This window comes from Littorina saxatilis, linkage group LG14 (genome assembly GCF_037325665.1).
Source record: "Littorina saxatilis isolate snail1 linkage group LG14, US_GU_Lsax_2.0, whole genome shotgun sequence".
Lineage (NCBI taxonomy): Eukaryota > Metazoa > Mollusca > Gastropoda > Littorinimorpha > Littorinidae > Littorina > Littorina saxatilis.
In genome coordinates, this window is record NC_090258.1 from 12,367,017 (window position 1) to 12,380,243 (window position 13,227).

Sequence of the window (13,227 nt, forward strand, 5' to 3'; positions counted from 1 at the left end):
TCTCTCTCTCTCTCTCTCTCTCTCTCTCTCTCTCTCTCTCTCCCCCTCTCTCTCTCTCTCTCACTCTCCCCCTCTCTCTCACTTTCCCCCTCCCTCCCTCCGTCTCTCCCTCCCTATCTCTTACTCGCTAACACCATCAATATTATATATGTATTCTAAAACTGATTTTTGTTTTGATGTACAATTTTCATTCAATTTTCTTTTCATGTTTACTTGCTTTTCATTTAAACTGTACCCTCCCCAATCACATAATTCACCTCCCCCTCCTTCCTTCCTTTACTGTCTTTCTTTATCATCATTATGCAACGTTCATTACGTTATTAATAGATTTGGTTTATTGAGACAAATTTTTCAGCCGTTACCGCCTTATGTTGTACTGTCATGCAGGAACACCACTATAAGCTTCTAGCTTGTTGCTGTTTCTGTGAACTTTGTATACATGTCATGATTGTAACCTTTGTTAAAATAAACTTATGTTTAAACCAACCCCAAATCACATCATTTTATAACGTTGCAACCTAATGACGTTCTTTCTGAATGGTCACCAGCTGAGTGTGTGTGGCCATTGAAATGATATATCACTGCATAATTATGATCAGTGACCTGAGACATTAATAAAAGCAGTTTGATCATTTTGATTGGATCATACTTCCTAATATTTCAATGTTCTAGACCTCGACTTTTAATTTAGTGTGTTTTGGACTCTAATTGTTAAACTTTAAAGTGATCTGGACTTCAACTGTTACCAACTTTGAAGTTCCATTGCTTTCTACCATTGGACCATTATTACGGTTTAACTTTAAAGACTCTTGTACCCGGATGTCAAGCTTTTAAATGTCCTGGTTTTCGATATTTGAAATAGCGTTGATTTCGACTGTTGAAACTTTGAAATGTCCTGTACTTTTACTCTGAACATCAATACATCGTTCACTCTGAGTGTTGAATTTGTAGGACTCCTTCGTCGTGTTATTTGGCCCCTCCAGCCCAAGAAGCTTCCAGATTACTGATATATCACGTTCCCTGCAAAAGGACAGATAAAAAAAAAATTTTTATTGCGAAAGAATGTAACTGTACATATCATACTGAGGTTCAACATCATTGTCAAATGTATTTGCACTCATTGTTTTTCGGGTCAATCTTTACTTAAATATCCTTTAATGTGAGAACTGCACTTGTAAATGTGTAAACTCATAACATGTGTGTGTGTGTGTGTGTGTGTGTGTGTGTGTGTGTATGTGTGTGTGTGTGTGTTTGTGTGTGGGTGTTTGTGTGTGTGTGTTCGTGTGTGGGTGTTTGTGTGTGTGAGTGTGTGTGTGTGTGTTTGTGTGTGTGTGTGTGTGTGTGTTTGTGTGTGCATGTGTTCGTGTGTGTGTGTGTGTGTGTGTGTGTGTGTGTGTGTGTGTGTGTGTGTGTGTGTGTAAGTGTGTCTGTGTCAGTGTGTCTGTGTCAGTGGGTGAGTGAGTCGGTCAGTGGATGCGTGGGTGGTTGGGTACGTGTATGTGCGTGCGTGCGTAGGTCGGTGTGTGTGTGAGTGTGTGTGTGTGTGTCTGTGTGTGTGTGTGTGTGTGTGTGTGTGTGTGTGTGTGTGTGTGTGTGTACATACCATTTTGACCAGAATAAAAGGTGGGCCTCATATCTGGCGAAGGCTGGTACACGTAAGGCTTGAAGTAGTTCCGCCTTTCTTCAGGCTCCTGCCTTTGTTTAGCAGCCCTGTCGTCGCCATCAGAAAAGAAGAGCTACTTTATTTTATAACAAAGCACCTAGTCTTATATTTTGATTTCTTCCGAAAAAGACACACCCACGCAGTTGGCTATCAGACATACCAAGCTTGGTGCTGAGCTAAAAGAGAGTTTGTTATGGATTTTTTCTCCTTCATTTTTGTCTTCTCTATTCTGGGCCTCTCATGAGAGGTTAAAGAAAATAAAACAAAAACAAGCTTTTTTTTTTTTTTTTTACATTTGATGATTGTCGCCAAATCTGGAAAGGTATAATTCCTGTAAACGCTACGAACGCGTTTTCGTTTCAAGAAGAAATACTGCTATTAGTAATGAATTGACCATCTAGATGAAAAACACTTTTCACCTATTACTGCCCACAACTTTTCGAACCGAGTCGCTGGGGAATCTAAAGACATGAAGGGCACGCTTATGTTTGGTAAGAGCAAACAGAAGCCTATTTATTCGAATGTTATGAAAACAAAATTGATGATGCTGATTTGATTGGTGAAGGACACAATTATAAAAGATTTTATGCAACAGATTTTGGGACACAGATCCTTTTTTCACGTTGATTGTATCACAGTTTGGAAGTGAGGTTTGGTGTATCTTATAGAACATGCATTCAGAATGATCAAATCACAATATATGCAGATATAGGAATGGGGGGGGGGGGAAACTTCAGACAGACAGACAGATAGACGAATATATTCACATACACACAGATACACACTTTTTCTTTTCTTTATTTGGTGTTTAACGTCGTTTTCAACCACGAAGGGTTATATCGCGACGGGGCAGATACGCACAGATACACGCATAAACACACACACACACACACACCACACACACACACACACACACACACACACACACACACACACACACACACACACCACGACCACCCCACCCACACACACACACACACAAACACCACACACTCACACACACACACACACATACACACACCACAACCCCACACACACACCACAACCCCACACACACACACAAACATACACACACCCCCTCCCCCCCACACACACACCACCCCACACTTACACACACACTCACACACCACCACCACCCCTCACACACACACACACACACCACCCCAACCACACATACACACACACACCACCCCCCACACATATATCCCTACCTGTCGTCAACACCAGCATCTGGTTTCTTGGCGTTCTTCAATTTGACAATGATGAGAGCAGTCACAACTCCCACGAGAATGACACCCACAGGAATACCGGTGGAAAGACCAATCAGCAGCCACGCCTGAGAGGGGTCTGTCACACACAACAGAAGTATTTTAAAGCCATATGTACTCGATGAATATACACGCTAATTGCTTTACCAACAGCTGGAGACATACTAAATTAAGTTCCCTGCAAAATATTGTGGTCTAGGACCCCTTCAATGTTGAGATATTTGAATTTTTATTTTGATCTAGATGGTCCTATTTATAGATTTGGCAACACATGTAACGTTGATACAAGGGAGCTAACACCGCGGCTTTGTTGACATCCTCACTTTTTCAGAGGCTAGAACAAGCTGTAATGCATGTATTATGGTCCGCGCATGGTGACATATCGTCATTATATGGTCTTATGGTGCGTTTGACATCGATTGTGGGCAAACTACACTTTGTAAACACGGGAGTGCGTTAGTATGCCTTTAAACAAAAGTAGACACATCAGTAAAAAGGTTAGATTTTTCTTGTTCAATATTTCGGCAAACTGCCTTCTTCAGGATGTCATTATGAAAGTGTTCAACAGAAGTCTTGAGGAAATGACTTTAATATATCGATCCTCTAACAGGGATTGCCAAATCTTCAAATTGTAGGCTAACTCACCAGCCGGGCGAGTACCTTCAATAAATGTATCAGCTAGCCAGAAATTTCGCTGACCCGGATCAAGCCACAGTAATTGCATCTGCAGTGTTTATATAGTCTTGAAACTCGACATTACAACCTAAAGTGTTGCATTTGACAGGGATTGTCTAGCCCGGCAGATTGCCTGGTGATCGAGCGTATGATTTGGCCATCCCTGTCTAAGATCCGAATTTAACACTTTGTCGCTTACAAAGGCGCCGTACGTACCGTGAGAAGTGGCTTCCGGGAAGATAGTGTAAACGTAGGTACGTTTACACTATGTTCCCGCCGACCACGGCAGCCCCGTTTCAGCCCACCGTGGACAAAACGGGATGCACGTGAGACAAAGTGGGGGGACGGAATGGGCAAACGTGACAGGCCGTGATTGCCGTGGATGCCGTGCCAGATTTTTAAACTGTCAAAAAAATAAGCTCATCGTCTCAGGTCTGACCGGGCTTTTACATGAGATAAGGCCAAAAAAAAAAAATAGGTCTGTTTACGGTAACCCGACCGACCCTAGTTTTTTCGCGCGACCCTAGACTTTTTTTTTTGCATTTGGGAAAAAAAAAAAAAAAAATCTTGTTTTTTTGGCAAAATAACGTAAAAATATGGTTTTTTTGGAAAAAAAAAAAAAAAAAAAAAAAAAAAAAAAATGCCGACCTACCGACCCTATTTTTTGGGTCTATGTTACCGTAAACAGACCTATTTTTTTTTTGGCCTAAGAACATCCCTCGACTTAAACACGTACGACAAATAAACAGGTTCTTTCTGCACACAGTGTAAAAGGTTCGTACGCGTTTTAAACGCATACTGTCAGAATGTATGTTCTTGAAAATGTGGTTGCAGTGAGATGAAAAATTAAGTCTGGCCCACGGGGACAACGCTTGCCACCAAGCTGTAGGGGAGACTCAAGGAATGCAAACTGACAGCCCAATTCAAAATCACGGGCCAAAGAATATTTACACAACCATCATCGAACGCTGAAGAAGAAGACGATTGTGTTTTTTTGCGTGCGTGCGTGCGTGCGTGCGTGCGTGCGTGCGTGCGTACGTACGTGCGTGCGTGCGTGCTTATGCGCGTCTCTATGTGTGTGTGTGTGTGTGTGTGTGTGTGTGTGTGTGTGTGTGTGTGTGTGTGTGTGTGTGTGTGTGTGTGTGTGTGTGTCTATAGTGTCCTTGCGACTCTAGATTCGGACTGCCTATCTTCTAAGATCTTGCTTCCTTAGATTTGATGTTCATACCGTCTGTAAATTGACCTTAATGTAAAGCCCTTTCAAGACCACAGTATCAAGGCCGGGGTGGCCGGGGTGGCCGGGGTGGCCGGCTGGTGAGTGAGAGACAGTAGTAATATGCCATAAATTTGTCATCAGTACGTGCCCAGTTTGAATATACTCCCTCCCAGTGTAAACAATCTTGTGCATCGGCAAATACATGTCCAGGCATTAAGATACGGAATAAAAAACATTCTTCCACTTAGCCAAGTACAAAACAAATACAAACAAACAAAAAACAATCAAAAACAATGTCAATCAAAAAACAATCAAAAACAATGTAATGCAAACTGGATTTGTTTTTCAATCTTAGTATTAATTCCCTCAGAAACGTGGTGTCTGTTACGAATTGTATTCAAAAATCAGACACAAAAAACAATTCCGCACATGATCCAGCTAGGCTGTAGGATGATAATGGAGTTGTTCTTGCAAAAAAGCTTCATGTTGAAATGTAGAAGTTAAGTAAACCAGATACCTCAAATATTAGAATATTGTATAGTTTCTAGACTGTTTGCATTCTCAGCAAGTGGACATTGTTTCTTGTATGTGTATTAGAGCAGTTATCCTCCATGTAAATCATCCAACTTCCTAAACGAAGGCTAAATTGCAAATAAAACTCAATGCATTTTACTTTATACTATTCGGTTTGGTTTATTTGAGAGAAACGATAGAACAAAAACTGGACAGAACAAAAACAAAACAAACATTTAACAAAACATTAAACACACAAACTAAACAAGACAGGAAATAACAGGGTTTTTTCTGTCCATATCTGACAGAGACGGACTTACCAGCACAAGTCGAGTTATCTGTGCTCTTGAGGGTATAGCCACCCCGGCAGGAACAGCGGAAGGACCCTGGTGTGTTTGTACAAATGTGATCACACCCGCCGTTGTCAGCATCACATTCGTGTATGTCTGCACATCACAGGGAGAATAAAAGTGTATCTGTTGTTGGTATTCTATAATAGGGTATAAATAGGTTATAATACAGAATACAGAATACAGAATCTTTAATTGCCCAAGGTTGGGAATTTGTGATGACATTGCTGTTAGGAAACATTTCAATCCAGCCATATACACCAACACACGCATCATTTATACAAACAGATCAACAACATTAATTTAAAAACAACACTGGACAGCATAAATTTAAAGATACATTCACTAAAACTAGCAGTATACACTCTGAGCTTCCTCGCCTCAAGTCACACACACACACACACACACACACACACACACACACACACACACACACACACATAGACACAGACACACACAAACATATAACAAGATAACAATAGCAGCACCAGCAATACATCACCCACAGACACAGATGGTTGTCACAAGAAGGAAAACAATCTTCATACCATGCTCATGGAAACTCTTCATAATATGTGTGATATCAAATTATATACGATTTTACCCATTACATCACAACACTTCACAAAATGTCAGTTCACTTCAGGTCACATGACATTACATAGCATTACATTAGGGCCCCCCCCCAAAAAAAATAGTCTGTTTACAGTATCCCGACTGACCCTATTTTTTCGCGCGACCCTAGACTTTTTTTTGGGGCATTTGGGAGAAAAAAAATGTTTGTTTTTTGGCAAAATAACATAAAAATATGTTTTTGGGGAAAATAAAAAGAAAAAAAATCCCGACCTACCGACCCTATTTTTGTTGCCTATGTTACCGTAAACAGACGGTTTTTTTTGTTGGCCCTACATTAAATTACATTGCATTGCTTTGCATTATATTACATGCCATTACATTGCATTTATACTATTATATCATTATCGTATCGTATCGTTATATTGATATAATATTATAATGTATTGTATTGTATTGTATTGTATCGTATCGTATCGTATCCGTATCCGTATCGTATCGTATCGTATCGTATCGTATCGTGTCGTATCGTATTATATTATATTATACTATAGGCCCATTGCAGAAACTCAAGTTATCAACAGCATTTCTACTCGGCGCGCGCGGTATGAGAATCACGGGTCGTAACTCTCTGGAATTGGTCATCCGCCGCCATGTTGGATGCCTTGCACGATCTCTGACAGTGCTTGAGCGTTGGGTGGCGACTCGACAAAAGTGAAAATGACACGTTGTGTGGCATAGGGGGTAAAAATCAAGGGTCTGCCAAACCCGGCAAATGCAGTAGGCAGCCCAGAGATCCCTAAGTACCTCTCCCAATTGTCGTACTTTTCGGCAATATTTACAGTTTCAAATTGCTAGGATAGCTTCTTTGTGGTTTTAGAGAGGTGTTCTGGGGAAACTGAAAGGTAGCCTCGTCAGGGGACAACTATTCAAACCCATATCCTCATTATTTTGATTCTCAATTGAGAATAATCATTTATAGATGACTATTATTCATTTCCCTTTTTAGGATGTACTTGCACGTACTGGTGGTTTATTACCCAAATGTCCTCACAGTGACTGAGGCTTATATAAGGCTCGGTGATTCGTGTATTTGTTTGTTCAGCCCATTTCTTTCTTGTGTTTATTCACAAGAAGAAAAACAATAAAGATAATCATTTATGTATGATTTATGGTGGGATTTTTCCTCCATGGTGTGTACTAGGATGTATTGTACTAAATGTACTGTGGTCGTATATTAACGGGTTATATTCCCCGTATGTGTACTATGCGTACAGGTTCATTGGAGGGAGGGTGTAATAGTTGTTTGTTTGGTTTAGCAACGAGACAATTCATCCCTTTTTGGAAGATGAGGGTGGTCCGCCCGAGGGCAGACCGGGTTGTAGGTTCGGGACAATAGATTGACTATTGTCGTTTAGGCAGCTTAGGGATTCTGTTTCGGTTCGCTGAGTGGTCGTGTGGCCGTTTTCGCTGTTGGTTACGGCGCTCGCGCCTTTCCCTGTCTGCATACACAGTGAAATACGCAAAAAGAACAAGAGTGCAATGAAGAAAACTAACAAAGACGGCATCCAATATGGCGACGCGAAGAGAGTATGAGCGGAGTTGTGCCCCTTAGGGCTAAAGCTAGCCGATCCATTTGATAACGTCACGCCGAGTAAGAAGAATGAATTGGACCTATACTATATCACATTATCTTATCATATCATATCATATCATATCATATCATATCATATCATATCATATCATATCATATCATACATACTATATCACATTATATTATCATGTATACCACGGCAGGAAGATGTGTCCGCTGTGCTGAGTGTGTATCCGTCACGACATGAACAAACGAAAGAACCGACAGTGTTGGTGCAGATCTGGTCACAACCATTACTCCCCTCACACTCGTTCACGTCTAGATGAACACAACACAAAAGTAATAAACATGAAAATAATAGTTTTTAATTTCTCGCATATATTCCTGCAGTAAAAATCACAAACACGCACATGCAAACACATACACACACAACCACACACACACACACATAACCACACACATATACACATGCAAACGAGCGCACACACACACACACACACACACACACACACATGTACACATGCAAACGAGCGCGCGCACACACACACACACACACACACACACACACACACACACACACACACAACCACAGACATATACACATGCAAACGAGCGCACACACACACACACACACACACACACAAACACACATACATACCCCTTGTAAGTGCTGTGTTTAAAACTATGTTTTTCAAAACATTTTAGAGATCTTTGTTGTAGCTAAAGCTGCTTTTACAACGTAACTTTAACCTATCCATGTAAGACAATTGCATTTAGAGTAGTCCGCGAGAGCAAAACAGAATACGATCAATGCTAAAACAGTATCGTATGACCCCCAAGGTTATCGGGACACACAACAATAAACTAATACAACCTGCAAGTGATATTTGTAACGCACTCTGAACTCCTTCTTACTGACGAATATGGCGATGTGAGAAAGTGTTTAAATCACATTCTTATGTTCGTAATGATGTTATCATTATCATTACCTTCACACGAAATACCATCAGAACGGATCTTATATCCAGAGTTGCACGAACAGCGTCGCGATCCCGGTGTGTTTTCACAGTTGACGCTGCAACCACCCTTATCTGTTGCGCACTCATTGATGTCTGAAAATCAAAAATGCCCAAATGTAAGGATAATAAGGTTAAGAAATGTTACACACAAACACACACACACACACGCACGCACGCACACACGCACGAACACACACACACACACACACACACACACACGCGCGCGCGCGCGCGCGCGCGCGCACACACACAACGAGAGACAGACAAATAAGGACAGAGAGAGAGAGAGTGAGCTAGAGAGAGAGAGTGAGAGAGAGAGACAGAGAGACAGGGAGCCAAAGAGAGAGAGAGACAGACAGACAGACAGACAGACAGACACGCAGACAGACAGAGAAAGAGAGAGATACAGACAGAAACAGAGAGACAGAAAAAAATAAGGAAAGAAAGAAAGAAAGGGACGAAGAAATAAAGAAACAAGTCGCGTAAGGCGAAATAACAACATTCAGTCAAGTTGTCGAACTCACAGAATGAACCTGAACGCACTGCTTTTTTTTCACCAAGACCACATACTCGTAGTTTCGTCAGACCACCGCTCGTGGCAAAGGCAGTGAAATCGACAAGCCAGACTAGTGCGGTAATGGTCGCGCTGAGTAGGATAACACGCCTTTCTGTATCTCTATTCTTTTTATAGTGTACTGAGTTTGTTTTTAATCCAAACATATCATATCTATATGTTTTTGGAATCAGGGACCGACAAGGAATAAGATGAAATTTTTTTTAATCGATTTCGGAAAATTAATTTTAATCATATTTTCTTATTTTTAATTTTCAGAGCTTGTTTTTAATCCAAATATAACATATGTATTATGTTTGTAGAATCAGAAAATGACGAAAAATAAGATGCAATTGTTTTTGGATCGTATGATTTTTTTTTCAATTACAAGTTTCCGATTTTTATTGACCAAACTCATTAATTAGTTGTTAAGCCACCAAGCTGAAATGCAATACCAAAGTCTGGAGTTCGTCGAAGATTGCTTTGCCAAAATTTCAATCAATTTGATTGAAAAATGAGGGTGTGACAGTGCCGCCTCAACTTTTACAAAAAGCCGGATATGACGTCATCAAAGGTATTTATAAAACAAATTAAAAAAAATGTCCGGGGATAACATTCCCAGGAACTCTCATGTCAAATTTCATAAAGATCGGTCCAGTAGTTTTGTCTGAATCGCTCTACACATACACACGCACAGACATACAGACAGACAGACACACACACACACACACACACACACATACACACACACACACACACACACATACACACACACACACACACATACACACACACACATACACCACGACCCTCGTCTCGATTCCCCCTCTATGTTTAAAACATTTCGTCAAAACTTGACCAAATGTAAACAAGTCGCGTAAGGCGAAATTGCTACATTTAGTCAAGCTGTGGAACTCACAGAATGAAACTGAACGTAGTCCGCCGCTAGTGCAAAAGGCAGTGAAAGTGACGAGCCTGTTTGGCGCGGTAGCGATTGCGCTGTGCTTCATAGCACGCTTTACTGTACCTCTCTTCGTTTTAACTTTCTGAGCGTGTTTTTAATCCAAACATATCATATCTATATGTTTTTGGAATCAGGAACCGACAAGGAATAAGATGAAATAGTTTTTAAAACGATTTCGGAAATTTAATTTTGATCATCATTTTTATATTTTTAATTTTCAGAGCTTGTTTTTAATCCAAATATAACATATGTATATGTTTTTGGAATCAGAAAATGACGAACAATAAGATGAAATTGTTTTTGGATCGTTTAATAAAAAAAAATTTATTACAAGTTTCCGATTTTTAATGACCAAACTCACTCATTAGTTTTTAAGCCACCAAGCTGAAATGCCATACCAAACCCCGGGCTTCGTCGAAGATTGCTTTGCCAAAATTTTAATCTATTTGATTGAAAAATGAGGGTGTGACAGTGCCGCCTGAACTTTTACAAAAAGCCGGATATGACGTCATCAAAGGTATTTATCGAAAAATTGAAAAAAACGTCCGGGGATATCCTACCCAGGAACTCTCATGTAAAATTTCATAAAGATCGGTCCAGTAGTTTAGTCTGAATCGCTCTACACACACAGACAGACAGACAGACAGACAGACAGACAGACAGACAGACAGACAGACACACACACACACACACACACACACACACACATACACCACAACCCTCGTCTCGATTCCCCCCTCTACGTTAAAATATTTAGTCAAAACTTGACTAAATATAAAAAGACGAAAAGAAAGAATCAAAGAAACAAAGAAACAAAGAAAGAAAGGGCGCTTACCGGTGCATGAAATTGTATCTGCATTGAGAGTATAACCAGTACGACAGGAACAGAAGAACGCCCCATCAGTGTTGTTGCAGACCTGCTGACAGTTGTCCACATCGTCAGCACACTCATCTTGATCTGCGAGAATAGTAGTCTCATCAGAAGTAGAATTCTCAAACACGCCGATAAGCTACTTTCAGAAGTAGAATTCTAAAACACGCCGATAAGCTACTTTCAGAAGTAGAATTCTCAAACACGCCGATAAGCTACTTTCAGAAGTAGAATTCTCAAACACGCCGATACGCTACTTTCAGAAGTAGAATTATAAAACACGCCGATAAGCTACTTTCAGAAGTAGAATTCTCAAACACGCTGATAAGCTACTTTCAGAAGTAGAATTCTCAAACACGCCGATACGCTACTTTCAGAAGTAGAATTCTCAAACACGCTGATAAGCTACTTTTAGAAGTAGAATTCTCAAACACGCCGATAAGCTACTTTCAGAAGTAGAATTCTCAAACACGCCGATAAGCTACTTTCAGAAGTAGAATTCTCAAACACGCCGATAAGCTACTTTCAGAAGTAGAATTGTCAAACACGCTGATAAGCTACTTTTAGAAGTAGAATTCTCAAACACGCTGATAAGCTACTTTCAGAAGTAGAATTCTCAAACACGCCGATAAGCTACTTTCAGAAGTAGAATTCTCAAACACGCCGATAAGCTACTTTCAGAAGTAGAATTGTCAAACACGCTGATAAGCTACTTTTAGAAGTAGAATTCTCAAACACGCTGATAAGCAACATTCAGAAGTAGAATTCTCAAACACGCTTATATGCTAGTTTTAGAAGTAGAATTCTCAAACACGCTGAAAAGCTACTTTCAGAAGTAGAATTCTCAAACACGCCGATAAGCTACTTTCAGAAGTAGAATTCTCAAACACTTGATAAGCAACTTTCAGAAGTAGAATTGTCAAACACGCCAATAAGCTACTTTCAGAAGTAGAATTGTCAAACACGCCGATAAGCTACTTTCATACCCTTACGACAACGTGGAGTCAAACCTTGGCCAATAGCTTAATATAATTATTGTCAAAGCATATTTGACCCTCTACGTATATATCCACATTACCTATTTGCTGAAACTGAGCTTGAAAGCCTTTGTGTGGGACGTCATAATCTAACCATTGCCGATAGATTGTCAGTGCATATTCGACCCACCGTATTCACATTTCTAATTTGTTGAAATTGAGCTTGAAAGCCTTTGTATGGGACACCATAGATTTTAAATCTATACAGACCCTTACGACAATATCGAGTCAAACAATGGCCAATATCAAAATAGATTGTCAGTGCATATTTGGCCCTCCGCATCTATCCACATTACCAATGTGTTGATTAGAGCTTGAACGCATTTGTGTGGGACAGCAAAGCCATGGAAATCTAGGGTTAGGGTTAGGGTTAACTCTAACCCAGACCCTTACGACAACATTCAGTCAAACAATGGCCAATATCAAAATAGGTTTTCGGTGAACATTTGACCCTCCGTATATATCCACATTACCAATTTGTTGAAATTGAGCTTGAAAGCCTTTGTGTGGGAGTCCATAGTCAGAGACGAAATACGCCAGGAGCTTCCTTCCCGATGATCGCACGGGCTGGGGAACTGATGTTCCACACAGCTTCGTGGCATTCGTCACTCCAAACTTGTTGACGTCTCGAATCTAAGGTTAGATTAAGAACAAGTCGATCAATATAAGTGACAGAGTTTGGTAAAAAATTAACAAAACTCGCAGATCACATGGTCGAGTTATGTGCTGAATAATGTTAGAAGATGAAAAAAACCCACTGATTTTAACTGTTGTAGCTTTCTAGACACGCAGGCACGTGCGCGTACACACATACACACACACACACACACACACACACACACACACATACACACATACATACACACATACATACATATATACAGACATACATACATACATACATACATACATACATACATACATACATACA

General features: G+C 40.3%; 2 long non-coding RNA genes across 2 annotated transcripts; both read right to left on the reverse strand.

Annotated features, from left to right (window-relative positions):
- Positions 1-489: 489 nt before the first annotated feature.
- Positions 490-2,997, reverse strand: LOC138947124 (uncharacterized). The gene is made up of 3 exons (XR_011449554.1): positions 2,875-2,997; positions 1,604-1,710; positions 490-1,020 (listed from the first exon to the last, which is right to left on the reverse strand). It is a non-coding gene; the product is annotated as an uncharacterized lncRNA (long non-coding RNA).
- A 5,862-nt stretch (positions 2,998-8,859) lies between these two features.
- LOC138947126 (uncharacterized) lies at positions 8,860-12,885 on the reverse strand. The gene is made up of 3 exons (XR_011449556.1): positions 12,770-12,885; positions 11,224-11,346; positions 8,860-8,964 (listed from the first exon to the last, which is right to left on the reverse strand). It is a non-coding gene; the product is annotated as an uncharacterized lncRNA (long non-coding RNA).
- Positions 12,886-13,227: the final 342 nt, after the last annotated feature.